This window comes from Asterias amurensis, chromosome 22 (genome assembly GCF_032118995.1).
Source record: "Asterias amurensis chromosome 22, ASM3211899v1".
Taxonomy (NCBI): Eukaryota; Metazoa; Echinodermata; class Asteroidea; order Forcipulatida; family Asteriidae; genus Asterias; species Asterias amurensis.
Window position 1 is genome coordinate 5,753,637 of NC_092669.1, and position 14,089 is coordinate 5,767,725.

A 14,089-nucleotide genomic window follows, 5' to 3' on the forward strand; every position below is an offset into this window, starting at 1 on the left:
TCAATCCAAGATGGCGCAGGTTACGCTTTTAATAGTATAGATTACGCTCCCGGACTTATTACTTTGAATCAATTTATTGGCCTTCGCCAACACTTGATGTAGATCTATAAAGTGCGCCGGTGGTTCGGGCTTTCCATCCACTATTGCGAAACCGTCACCATCTGTAGTCATTTATGAGTAATTATTTTGATGTGGATCGAGTTGCATTTGTGTTTGTGTGGGAATTTGAGTCCGTCGCTGTATTCAAATCCAAATTTCTTAACTTAAAGGAACATTACAAAATTGGTAAGAAAACAAATCGTCTAAGACCACTTACATTTACTTTAAAAATACACGGTCTAATGATGATGATGATGATGAAGATGATAGAAGAAAACATCCCTCGAAATATGTTTGTCGGAAATGTTATATTTGATGAGAAGTAAATAAAGCTAATTTCCCTGGAGTTATCACTCAGTGAGCATTTTATTCATTTTTTTTTTTAACCGATGTCATGCAAATAATGTGTAATAATCGGTTTTTTTTTCACTCGTGACCTAGGTGGATGCTCGATCTCCACAGGTTTGTCAGTTTATGCATGGTTGATTATATAAAGTACTTATCCCTACACCTGGTTTTTGTTAGCAAAACAAATTAAATGTGGTTTTCCTGACCAATTTCAAACGAAAATCCATTCGTTTTTAAACATGGCTTATATCAAGTTCGATTGAAAATTAATGCTCTTGAATTACCATTCAACAGTCAAAATTAGTAATTCACCTCTTCAACAATAAACGGTTTAAATATTCTTCAGTTCCACTAGGCCAAAAGACTCATTTAGTTCCACTAGGCCAAAAGACTCATTCAATCTTATGACATGTTTGCTGCAATGCATGTTCTAGAATGTGTTGTACTTATTCTGTTGTTGGTTGTGAGGCGTTGTCTTCTTTATATTATTTGTAGTATTATTATTAATTAACATGTGCTTCTATAACTTGTTGACGAAAGTTTTGATTTCAATTCAATGCATTAAATTCAAATACACATTTTATGTCCATACTTCCATAGCAAAATATCAACAGTTAGTAATATCAACGGAGTAATGCAAAAAATTATATCATTAAAGGAAAACGTTACAGAATTGATAAGAAACAAAAATTGTGAAGATCACAGATTTACATAAAACTTACATGATCCAATGATGATGATAGTAGAAAACATCCCTTGAAATATTACTGTCTGAAATTTCATATTTGACGAGAAATAAATAATCTAATTTTGCGTTTGGATGTTTTTCTCTCAGGGAGTGTTTTAATATTATTCTTATCTTTTTTTTCATCGATGCAACGCAAAATTTGTAATCGGTTTTTCACTATTCTCTCGTGAGCCAGATGGCCGATCGATCTCCAACTTCTACAGGTTTGTCAATATATGTATATAGTGGATTACATAAAATGCTTACACTGCCAGCAATTTTTTGGCTAGCAAAACCAAATAGAGTATGGGCCGTTTTGAAAAGCAGAAGCTTGTAAAAGGGAAAACAACTCAGACAGACAATGAAACAAAACACAGACATACATGTTTTCATGTTTTTATAGAACTTGTAATGTAATAATTTCTGCTAATGATGTTCCCCTAATTTAGATGTTTCTTAATGTATTCCATTGTCTGTATGTGACATTTATAAATACGTCACCAAGAACAACTGTTGATAATGTACACTGCAAATCCCGTTGGTCAAAAATTTCCCAACTTTTTTGCCCAACGTTGGTTCAAATATCAACTGACTACATAATTGGGCATAACTTAACAGTGGTTGGGCAATAACGTTTATCCAATAGTTGGGCAAACAGTTTAACAAAACAAGTTGGTCAAATCATTTTACCCAACAGTTGGGCAATAACTTTTGACCAATATTTGGGCAGGTTTGTTTACCATTATGTTGGTTAAGATGTTGCCCAATAATGTAGTCAGTTGATATTTGAACCAACGTTGGGCAACCGTGTTGGGCAAAGGTAGTTACCCAACAAAAGTAGCAATGATTGAGCATTTTTGTTGGTTACTCCTTTATTCAATTGTTGGTTAGGCCAAAAAAAAAAAACGTTGATCGTCCGGATTTTTCCAAAAAGAGGAAGATGAGGGCCCTTTTTTTAACGTATAATATGATGCAACAAAAACTTCAATTCGGAAAGGGCATCTAATTTGCGGTACTCTTTCAACACTGGATTCATCTGATATGTGCAGTCTATAATGTTTCAGCCAGTCATTCCTCTTTACTTCTGCTTCAACTTCTGCTCTGTTGTATCTGCTGGAAGCTTGGCAACTGTTGGGTAAAATGATTTGACCAACTTGTTTTGCAGTGCAGGCGGCCAGCATTATCATAATGTGCTATGCCCATTTTGTGTGTGCGCATGGTCGGCCTGCCAGTGGTCGACCCAATGTCTACATGAAATGGCTGTTACAATGTAGACGACAAAATTCTAGGTCACCGAAAGCGTCAAATGCTCGGACTGACTAATTACTATAACAAAATAAACTAAGGTTAAATAATATCATCGCCACAAATATTTGACAAGCAATCTTTGAAAGGAAAATTAAATTTGATCTATCGAAACCCTTAAAAACTAATTGTGTTCATCCTTTTATAAAAAATAAATAAAAAAAGTCATCCATACAATTCCTGGTAGCCGTTAACGAGACGCACTTATCACTCCTACGGGGATTATCGTTGGTTACAATTTCCTGCCCTTTGTGTTGAACATGGAGGTTTGAGTTAATTTATACTCTTGCTCAGGGCAGCCTGCTTCCGAGTAAAAGTTATTGAGTTTACTTTTGTTGGCCCCGAGCCGCATGACTTGTCCTTGTTTTCCCCGTGTTACAATAATAACAATAATAATAACAATACCTTTGTACGGGTTGTATGTAGTCTTGAAATCAAGTCGGTAACTGTTGTGCGGTAAAATGCCCTTGGTGTGATAATAAATGCATTTTGAAAGAATAAATGCCCTTGGTGTGATAATAAATGCATTTTGAAAGAATCTAATTCTGACTATATACTGCGTTGCAAAAATTATTTTATTTCTTGACTTAATACTGCATTATGTCTTGTAATGGATTATTCCTCAAATCCCAAAGGCCCAAATTATACAGCTCACAATTTAAAGGAACACGTTGCCTTGGATCGGTCGAGTTGGTCTTTGAAAAGCGTATGTAATCGTTTGTAATAGAATGCATATGATTAGAAAGATATTTTAAAAGTAGAATAAGTTTCACTCGAAATTGCGTGGTTTTCCTTTTACCTCGTCAACAAACACGGTCGGCCATTTATGGGAGTCAAAATTTTGACTCCCATAAATGGCCGACCGTGTTCGTTCGCAAAATAAAAGGAAAACCACGCAATTTCGAGGCAAATGTGTGTGGATTACTGTATTCTACTTTTTAAACATCTTTCTAACCATATGCATTTTATAACAAACGGTTACATACGCTTTTCAAAGACCAACTCGACCGATCCAAGGCAACGTGTTCCTTTAAAGGTAAATAAATTTATCGTGTCAGAAGTAACCTGGTAAAAGAGTCAGCAATCAACAGTGTTCATTGCCCTTTTTTTTTTTTTTTTTTTTTTTTTTTTTGCTGTTTTAAAATAACAATTTCCGAATTGTATTGGGTCTATATAATTTTGTCGAGATAACTGAGCCCGATCAAAAAGTCCGGAACACAACGGATTTAATCTAACCCTTGCCTTTCGATCGTTAACGACAACGGACTGTTCAGCCTTTTCCCCAACACGGGAGTAAACATCAAACTATTCACGGTGAGCTCCGTCCTGCTTTACTTCTGAAAACTAAACTGTGTCCCTACACATTAATCAGTGTATTCTATGGGTAAACCTTTAAATATTGGTTGTTTTTGCATCTAACCTATAACGTTTCAGAGAAGCACTCCATTCCCCAATCTCGAAGAGTATTTTTGACAGCCAGCCGCCATGATGTTGCTTGTGTGTGTGTGTGTAGGCCATAGAGCTATATAATAAGACCTAGAGGGCGCACTCGGCTGTATGCTGTGCCGACAAGGACGTCGCGTCGACATTTGGAAACAGGGCATAAAATTCAATCGCGTGTGTTTTGCCCGTATCTGTTGTGCATGTAAACCATTGATTGAACGTAGGAAAGCCACTAATTTTTTCCCGCACAGTCTAACAAATCGTTAGTAAAATGCCTGAAAGTTGTGCAGCTTATGACTGCACCAACCGTCGAGTCATGGGAGGTGTTGTCTCATTTAATAAGTGAGTATTTCAAGGTACTTTTCACAATAATTAATAAGAATAAAATATGAACGTTTTTTCCCCGTGTCCGAAAACTGGACAGAATTGCCGTAATGAAAATGTACTAGGCCTATCATGACTATATGTAACTTTCTTGTTGAGAAAGTTCGCGGATGATGGGTGCTTCCTCCATGGTTAAATATGACATATTTTCACTAGAGTTATAAACTATGTGGTACATTTTTAACGTTTTGGGCTAAGTTTAATTGTTGATGGCAAACAAAGAGTGGCAAGTTCTATTCAAATCAATTCTGAAGTGCTGAACAATGTTGTTGTACAGAAACAGATAAACATGTAGATCCTTCGCACGGAAATCATGGCCATGCATGCATATGGGGAGGACTAAAGACAAATTATGTTGACAAATCCTGCCTTGGTTGGTCGTTTTTATTTATCCGAGTTCATATACTCATCATACAAATAAAATAAAACAAGAAAGCTCTCCCGAGAGTACTGTTACTGTTGAAAAAGGATTTTGTCAAATTTAATTGAATAGCGTTTTCTTGACCAAAAACCCATCTGCAATCTCAGGATCTGACTGGGTGCTACTTTTCGTGAATGTTGTCTTCAACTTCCAATGTTCCAATCACAAAAGGGGTTTATGGAATTCATGCCTGCAGTAAGATGCAATCTATCCCAGGATTATAAGATGCCTTCATTAAAACATGGTTAATTTATTGTGGGATTTTCTTTTTAATTCAGATTTCCTCTTTGAAAGCAGGCTATACTCACTAAAGTGGGTGACGGCAATCAGGTTGTGCATTGAGCACTTCAAGAAGGATGACTACATGAGAGGTTTGTATTTACTTGTACTTATTTAATTTACAGGGTCATTCCTTGTCAACTTAACATGCTTTGGAATCTGATTATCCCCAGACTAAAATATTACAACGAAAAAGAACACATGTTACAACTGTGGTTTTGTTTTAACAAATGAAGGCTTTTTCAAGAGCTTTAAAATTATGTTTAAAGGCATTGACACTATAGTACTCAAATTACATATTAGCATAAAACCTTTCTTGATTACGAGTAATGGGGAGAATTGATAGTATAAAATATTGTGAGAAACAGCTCCCCCTGAAGTGACATAGTTTTCGAGACAGAAGTAATTTTCCACCAATTCCACGAATCTGATTTTGAGACCTCAGATTTTGAATTTGAGGTCTAGAAATCAAGCATATGAAAGCACACAACTTCGTGTGACCAGGGTGCGACAAGGGTGTTTTTTTCTTTTCATTAATATCTCGCAACTTTGCCGACCGATTGAGCTCAAATTTTCACAGGTTTGCTATTTTATGCATACGTTGAGATACACCAAGTGTGAAGACTAGTCTTTATAGTGTTCAGTGTCTTTAAGTGTATTTCTGATTCGCTTTCGGAGAATGCTGCAGGTCATGCTGGTTAGTCAAAAGTTCTTGGAGTTTCTTTAGGGAGTCCAAGATCCACATCAGAATGTTGATCAGGTTACAAAGGGTGATTTGACGGTCATGTTACAAAGGTTGAATTGACACGGAATGACCCTACAGAAGTGTTGTTGGCCATTCCTACTGTGATTTACAAAAATAAATCAATTGAAAGCAAGAATTTGCTATATTATTTCAAAACCTATAAAATATGTTATAAACAACCAAGTTTACATTTACAGGTAATCATCCCAGAGATGACCGAGAAAATATTCAACATGGAATCAGGAGTCTGCTGTACCCTCCATCTTTCCAGCTTACCACCACATAAACAACAGAAGCAAGCGAGTAAGAGGCCTCCACCTGAAAGAAAAATGCTGACAGCGGATCCTGGCTCACAACCTCCTCCATTAAAAACTGTTAATGTTGCAGAAGAGCACATGTATGCAAAGATCAAAACATGATAAACCAGGGACAGTTGGAGCTGTTGAAGCTGAACTTCGGATCGAATACTTTCACGCTGATTGAAAATAAGCTGAAGTCAATGAAGAAAGACAAACATGGTCACATGTTCTCTGAGGAAATCAAGCAGTTCGCGTCACACTACATGTCTATAGTGCCCAGGGTATGATTTTGTTAGACAGTATTTACATCTCCCACAAGGATGTCATTATGACATCATCACCTGTCCTGTGACATCATCTTAAAGGTGTTTTATTTTAAATTATGCGATTAATTTGAAACTTGGTGGAATGTTAGATACATGGCAAGTTCTTGTAAATTCTCTATTTGTGCACAAATGACATTGTGTGTAGTTTGTCATTATTATCATAATTATTATTTATTTATTTTTTATTTTTTGGGGGGGGGCAGGAATACTCTTTTTTTTCTTTGAGTCAGGCTTTCATTGGTTGATGTACATCTGTACAATATATTATCTGCGAACACATTGAATTATTTCAAATTTTTAGTTGAATGCAGGGACCAGTCTTCAGATTTGAAAAAATGGAAAGTTTGTGTTGCATGTTTTGATTTACATATAAGAACAGGTTTTTTTCTGTTGGATTTACCAAGTTTTATTTTAATTAACTTTCATATAACATTTTGTTTATGTTTGAATAAGGTTTTTTATTTAACCTAATAAAATAATTGGAAATATGAATTCCATAGCGTTTGTTGTGTTATGCTTTCGTTTTCTTGCAATATCAAGTCCTTCAACGGGATGTCAGGGTGCTAACTGATAAGCCCAAAGGATGTACATGTTTACCACCAGGTGGGTAAGATTTAAAGTCTCTTCAAGAAAGTTCACAAAATTTGACTTTTACATGTAGGCCTAAACAAAAAGTATACATGTAGTTGTGGTCATCACTATTCCGTACATGTAGTTTTTTCTTTTAACCCTACAACCAAATTTTTTTCGTCGCCAAAGTTCATTTGGATTGTGGTAGAGCAAAATGTTATTGGATGTATTCAGTCCTAGATTTCGTATCCTTAAGCCCTCTCTTGTGACCCTGTTGGCACACGTTTTCTGTTTGTAACTTGCAAGTTGGATCCTAAAAATTCCAAGTTTGGGTACGACACTACAAAGGCTAAACGCCGAAACAATGTATTTTTTTATTTTTATTTGCACACTGACTACTACTTATCCGAGAAGAACGTCCCCAGCCCTCATAAAGTCCGTCCAGCATGACCTAAACAAGAGTTTGCGGCTCGGTTTTCGACGATCTAGAAGAGCATTTCCTAGACCTGACAGAGGAAGACGATCACTGCACACAACTTGTCAAGAAAATCAGTGGCTTGCCGCTGTTCATAAGAACTGTCCTGCATCACCGTGACCATGGAATACTGTTTACCGAGCGGTTAGAGACATCGACTTACAAAAAACATCTTGTTTTTAGGCCAGTAACTGGACTTTCCCTGATCAACCTCTTCAATCTGTTCTGTGGATTATCTATTCCTCTTCACAAAGGTATTGTAAATATCCTTTCAGTAAAAGCCTGGTCAAAAACTATTAATTTTCCGTTCAGAATCAATCGCACAGATCGGGAACTTCACCCGTCAATTTGTTTTGTTTACGTTTTGTATAATAATACCTAGCGTTATAACATCCGGGTACTTTCCGCGCTGTTTGCCCGGTCTCACCATGCCCGACGGTGCTCCGTGTGCGCACAGCGGTAAAGCGTTGATGCCAATGGCCAGTGCGCCCTCTAGTTCTTTTATATAGCTCTATGGTGTAGGCCTACCACTACTACATACAGTACGAACGGTGTACATGTACATGTACACTAATACTAAATCATTACAGTTTTGTTACAATATTGCGCACCGGTAACTTTGCCCAACAACCAAAAAGCTTTGTGCACAACACCATTGGTTACTGTGGTAATTTTGACCAACTTCTCGGGCAAATCTTGCCCAACTACAATAATATATACATTGGACCAAACAGTTAACCAATAATTTGGTCAACTTTGCCCAAGCGTGTTGGGCAACGGTTTTGTTTAACCAACGTCCATTATTTGTGACCAACAAATTAGTAATGCAATTACCCAACACATTTTTTGACCAACAAATTTGCAGTGTATAGCCGTCTTTGCTGCCACTACAGGCACTTGACACATTTGGTAAAGACCAGTATTTTCACTTTGTGTGTGAACGTTTTGGTAATCGAATTTAAAGGGACACACCGGCTCACCGTGTACAGTACGCAGTTTAGGGCTGTAGAATCATAAATAATTTTTTTATAGATGGTTGCTGTAAAATAAAATCATCAAAATGTCACGTAATTAGAGAAAAATGATTAAAAAACCCAAAAGCGGTAAGAGGCCAGCGTAAACGTGTTTCCAGCCGTTGCAACTGTCAAGTCTTCGTGACATCGTCGCACAATATTGCAAGTAGACTGGTGCTTTGTTTATAGCAACGTTTTACTACGACGCAGCATAAGGATCCAGTCTATCCATAAAGTATAAACAACCAGCATATATACGGATCAGGCAAATCCTTCGACGATGGAGGTAGTCGTGCTTCGACGTACATCCAAAGATCGTCACGAAGAACACAAAAAACTAACCCAGAATATGATAGGACAGTGACAAGTAAATAAAGCATTCCTGGCACCAACTTCCTGGTGAACTTGTGGCTGGTGGCCGACTAAATTTTTGAATAGTAAAGAAATTTTGTGAGCAGTACTTTCTGCTAAACAGGTGAAACTGAGGGGCCCTGTTATTCACAGCATAGAGTAAGGACAGTGAAACATTTTATAATCTCGGGGGGGTGTGGGGGTTGGGGGTTGGGGTGGGGGGAGGGAATCGTGAGGGATTCAAAAGCGTCCTTGTGAGAATGTATTTTGAAATGTAAGCGTAGCTGCAAATCTTGAAACGTAAGCCTAGCTTGACTCGGGATTGAAAGCGTAATTTTTTTATTTTAGCGTAACAAACCTAAATGATGTATATGGATTGTATGGATATGGAGTAGCTGCGTAGCTTGGAACGTAACCATATCTTTTGGAACGTAAGCATATCTTGGAACGTAAGCATAGTTGGGTATCTTGGAACGTAAACGTAGATGCGTATGGATCGTAAGCATAGCTGAGAAGCTGTGTAGCTTAGAACGTAATCTTATCTTTTGGAACGTAAGCATATCTTGGAACGTAAGCGTAGCTGGGTATTTTGGAACGTAAACGTAGCTGCGTATGGAACGTAAGCGTAACTTGACTCAGGATTGAAAGCGTACCTTTTGTATATATAGCGTAACTTGAGAAGGAACGTAAGCAAAACTTGGAATGTAAGCGTAGCTTGGAACGTCATATTTTGGAAGGTATAAGCGTAGCTGGATATCTTGGAACGTAAACATAGCTGCATATGGGACGTAAGCGTAGCTTGACTCGGGCTTGAAAAACGTACCTTTTTATATTATAGCGTAACTTGAAGGAACGTAAGCATAGCTGAGTAGCTTCGTAGCTTGGAGCGTAACCAAATAATACCTCAACAATCTCAAAAATAACACTTCATTCACAGAATTAAAAAATATTTTTTTATTTCTGATTAAAAAATATTTTTTTGACAAAATTATGCTTTGAGGGATTTTTTTATCATATTTTTTTCAACCTTTTATACAAAATTATTTTTCACCTGTTCTTTTTTCGATCGGGGGCTCCGGTTTTTTTAATCCTTTTTTTCTTCTTCATAAAACATTTTTTAAGCTACTCACACAATAACACTGTCAATATAACAAAATGCGGTATTCTTACGTTTTGACATCATCAATCTTTTTTTATTGTTTCCTGAAAACTCCTAGCAAAAAGAAATTAGGAGCCATGAAACAAAACAGAGTATAATATTGGAACGTTGCGATCATAAGAAATAACGGATTTGACACGAGGTGTACCGACTGACAAACCCACGATGACAAACATGTACTCTGATGTCTTGCTCCCAACCCCTCCCAAGCTCACGGCGAGACCTGCAAGCTGGGAGTTCATAGCGCCCGGGATTACACCTCCAGCCCCCCACGAGACACGGCGTGTGCGGTACGTGATATGCCCCGAGGCTTACGTTCCGAATGCTCCACGCTGTGGGGCCATATAACAAGCTTCCGTTACACGGACTCTTTGAATGCGAATCTTACGTTAGATTTTTCACCATTATTTACATTTTGTAGCGATAATTTGAATACATGATCTTTTTCGTAAATTACTTGTTAATAATTTTGTAAAAAAAAAATTTAAATTTGGTTTGGTAAGTTACTTTTAGACGGCTGGAAGTAAAACTAGCCCGGAAGGTCACGTGATTGTTTGTACCACTTTTTGGTTAGAACAATCACGCGACCTTCGTTTTTGTTTTAAAATGCTCAAACACGGCCAAATTTGATGATTCTTTTTAAGGACCGTTCTTCTTCATTCCTGGAAACCCGTTGAATACATTTCTTAGTCTATTTTGTAGCCCAAATAGCCCAATTCGGCCGGTGTGTCCCTTTAAAAGAGAATAATAGAGAAAAAACACCTGTGTGCACAACTGTGTGGGTTTTTGGATGCATAATAAAAATAAAACACTCTTGTTGCACTTGCTCTGTATGCTTCTAGATGCATAATAAAAATAAAACACTCTTGTCGCATTTGCTCTGTATGCTTCTAGATGCATAATAAAAATAAAACACTCTTGTCGCACTTGCTCTGTATGCTTCTAGATGCATAATAAAAATAAAACACTCTTGTTGCACTTGCTCTGTATGCTTGTAGATGCATAATAAAAATAAAACACTCTCGTTGCACTTGCTCTGTATGCTTCTAGATGCATAATAAAATGCTTCAGCTGAAGTACGTTATTCATTGGGTGATAATTTACCCCTTTATCAAAAGCTACGTTACTTCAGGACAAGCCATTTCCTAGAATGTTGTAACCAAGTCAGTTTCTTAGCTAACAACTTTTTTGAGTTATTACCAATAGTGTCAACTGTCTTTAAAATAAATAATATAAATACCAATTGCAAACTAAGGGTGTTAAACGTGACACAATTTTTTTGTTCGTATACGGATACCCAAACACCACAGGATATTAAGTTAACACCAAGGTAGTTGGATTTAAAGAAGGGTTCATTTTAACACACTCTTTATTTTGTTAACTCTGATGCTTTTTAACAACACACAGGTCGTCAATTTTAACACTCCAGTTTTTGCAGCGTGGTGATTCTATGACTATGTATGTTCACAAACAAAAGTGCTGTTCGTTTAAAAATACTCTTTATTGGTAGTTGCCTCCACACGAACAACCGAGAACCAATCGCAAGCACTAATAATAACCGTATTTATAACGCGCCTTTTGCCAAAGTATACAAAGCGCCAGGTATTACTACTGCAAGGAGTGGGGTGAATTTTGAGATATAGAAGACCTAATCCTTAGCACCATGTAATGGTTTAACAAGGTGCTGTGGCACAATATGCAGCCAACCCAGCCAGGAACACCGGGGCGAACATGGGACCAACGGCTTTACGTCCCATCCGAAGGACGAAGCAATGGTTATGTGTATTGCTTAAGTACACAAGTGTCACAGCTGGGTTCGTATCCCCATGGGGATACGAACCCACACTCTGCTGATCAGAAACACCAGAGTTTGAATCCGGTGCTCTTAACCGCTCGGCCACGATACTCCCAAATCATAATATTATTAACAAAATCTATAAAACATTGAACGACCGTCGAAAAGGGGTATTGTACATTGCCATAAGTGACACCTCGACAATATATTTAAGAAAAGGTTACAAAAAACAAAAGCCAAGCATTCAAGGCAGTAGACACTAACATTATTGGTAATTACTCAAAGTAATTATTAGCATAAAACCTAACTTGGTAACGAGTAATGGGGAGAGGTTGTGATAGTGCACAACATTGTGAGAAACAGCTCCCTCTGAAGTGACGTAGTTTTCGAGAAAGAACTAATTTCCCGCACGAATTTGATTTCGAGACCTCAGAATTAGATTTTAAGGTCTCAAAATCAAGCATCTGAAAGCACACAACTTCCTGTGACAAGGGTGTTTTTTTCTTTCATATGTTATCTCGCAACATCGACGATCAATTTAGCCTTGCTCAAGGCAGTCGAATTATTCACTCCGAAAAAAGAACGCCGCTGTATAAAAACCCACCCGTATTCACTGTGCGTAACATCGCACGACACGATGCCCCCGTACACTATCCGCATGCGTCGGCCTCCGCATGCGGTTAGTAGTTCGCGTGCGGATGACTTATGTGCACAGTAGTAGTACGATGTAACAGTGTGTTTACGGGTGGATCATGCGGTGTGATCGCACGCACCACGCACAGGGTATACGGGTGGGTTTACAGCGGCGTCTTTTCGGAGCGAATAATGCGACTGCCTTGAGCAAGGCTACGATCAATTGAGCTCAAATTTTCACAATTTTGTTTATGCACATGTTGAGATACACCAAGTGGGACGAATGGTCTTTGACAAGTACCAAGTGCCCAGTGTCTTTAAGGAACCCCGGCTGAAGTAATCTCATCTGCAGCTATACGCGCGACCTTACATACCTCTAACTGCATCTGACAAAATATTCATGTTGTTTCAAGCCATCCAATTAATGCACACACGCAGTGCGTACATCTTCAATCATTCGAGGTATGCACTTAATTAAAAAATAATTTAATCAACAACAAAATATATAAGTAATTGTTTACCTTCTTAATCCCAATTTGGAAACAATTACCGTCACGTATCGATAAAGCAAGTTCAAAACGTCAACGTAATGAAATATCTTCAGTTGTTGGTTGTTCAAACAAGGTGGTCATCAAGCAAACTTACTCTATGCTCCGTGGACGCCAAAATGTATAATTCCTTCCTCCTCTCAAATAAATATGACTCATGCACAATGAGGTCACTAATACGGTTTTAGATGTATTGGTAAAGCTCAGGGGAATTCCCTTTCTCTCCTGCTTTGTAACACGTTCCAGTTGACTGCGTCTGCACTTGGTGTATCTTTTGTTGTGGCGTATAAGGTCGTGCATGTTTGGCACGTCGTTACAAATATAACGGTTAATATGGTCCCTTTTCGAATACACGGCTTCGGCTTTTGGTTCAGCTTCAGGCTCCATCCATTCTCTCTTCTGAAGCCCTGAGCACGTACGCAAAGCACGCGCAATATTATCGAAACATGATCACGGGTCCAAGCTAGCCCGACGCCGAGGTTTCGAAAAGGCCCGCAAAAATAATGCTCTTCCTTACTGACTCCGCTCTAACTCTCACCCCTAGACCAATGACATCTCTGGGTGCACCACATGTACCCAAGGCTTGGAGTGCTAAGCATACACCCCCCCCCCCCCAAATAAAAGTCAAAAATATGTTTACAGTCTAGAGAAAACTGACCATTGACTCATTGTCATGCAGCCGATTTCACGAAACGCTTTGATTAATCCTATATCTCGAGTTAAGACGAGTAACTCGGTCTTTTAACTTACGATGGGTTTAATGCGTCCTAACGTCTATGGATACGAAAGATAAATCCAAGTTAGAAAGAGTTTGGTGAAATCGACGGTTAAACTGTTATCCCCTGCTCAGTTTGATATGGGGAATTCTAAAGGCCTGATGACGAGTTGTTCCATCCAAATAAAACACCCCATTTAAAAGTGTAAAGGGCTGTGAACTATGCTGTTTTGGACAGGTTGGGTATATACAAATTCACCATTCAATGAATATCCATATGAATCGATATGAAGTCAATACTTTGAGCTACACACAATGTATTGCCACTAGACAGTCTGGTGGGTTACCCGGGGACTTTGGAAGTTTGCTTCGTGGTTGATTGTTCTCGGTAATGTGCGCATGCCCAGAACTACGTAAACAATGGAAATTTACCTGGTAAGTCTACTGCCATCTA

The 14,089-nt window shown here is 38.2% G+C and overlaps 1 protein-coding gene and 1 long non-coding RNA gene across 2 annotated transcripts in view; one reads left to right on the forward strand and one right to left on the reverse strand.

Annotated features, from left to right (window-relative positions):
* The window catches only part of LOC139953845 (vitellogenin receptor Yl-like), a 52,969-nt gene extending 39,956 nt beyond the window's left edge, over positions 1-13,013 (reverse strand). Inside the window, exon 1 of the mRNA XM_071953423.1 lies at positions 12,894-13,013. The gene's annotated coding sequence lies outside the window, so the exon portion shown is untranslated. The remainder of the gene's footprint in view (positions 1-12,893) is intronic.
* Positions 4,051-6,291, forward strand: LOC139953811 (uncharacterized). The gene is made up of 3 exons (XR_011788013.1): positions 4,051-4,264; positions 5,006-5,098; positions 5,949-6,291. It is a non-coding gene; the product is annotated as an uncharacterized lncRNA (long non-coding RNA).
* Positions 13,014-14,089: the final 1,076 nt, after the last annotated feature.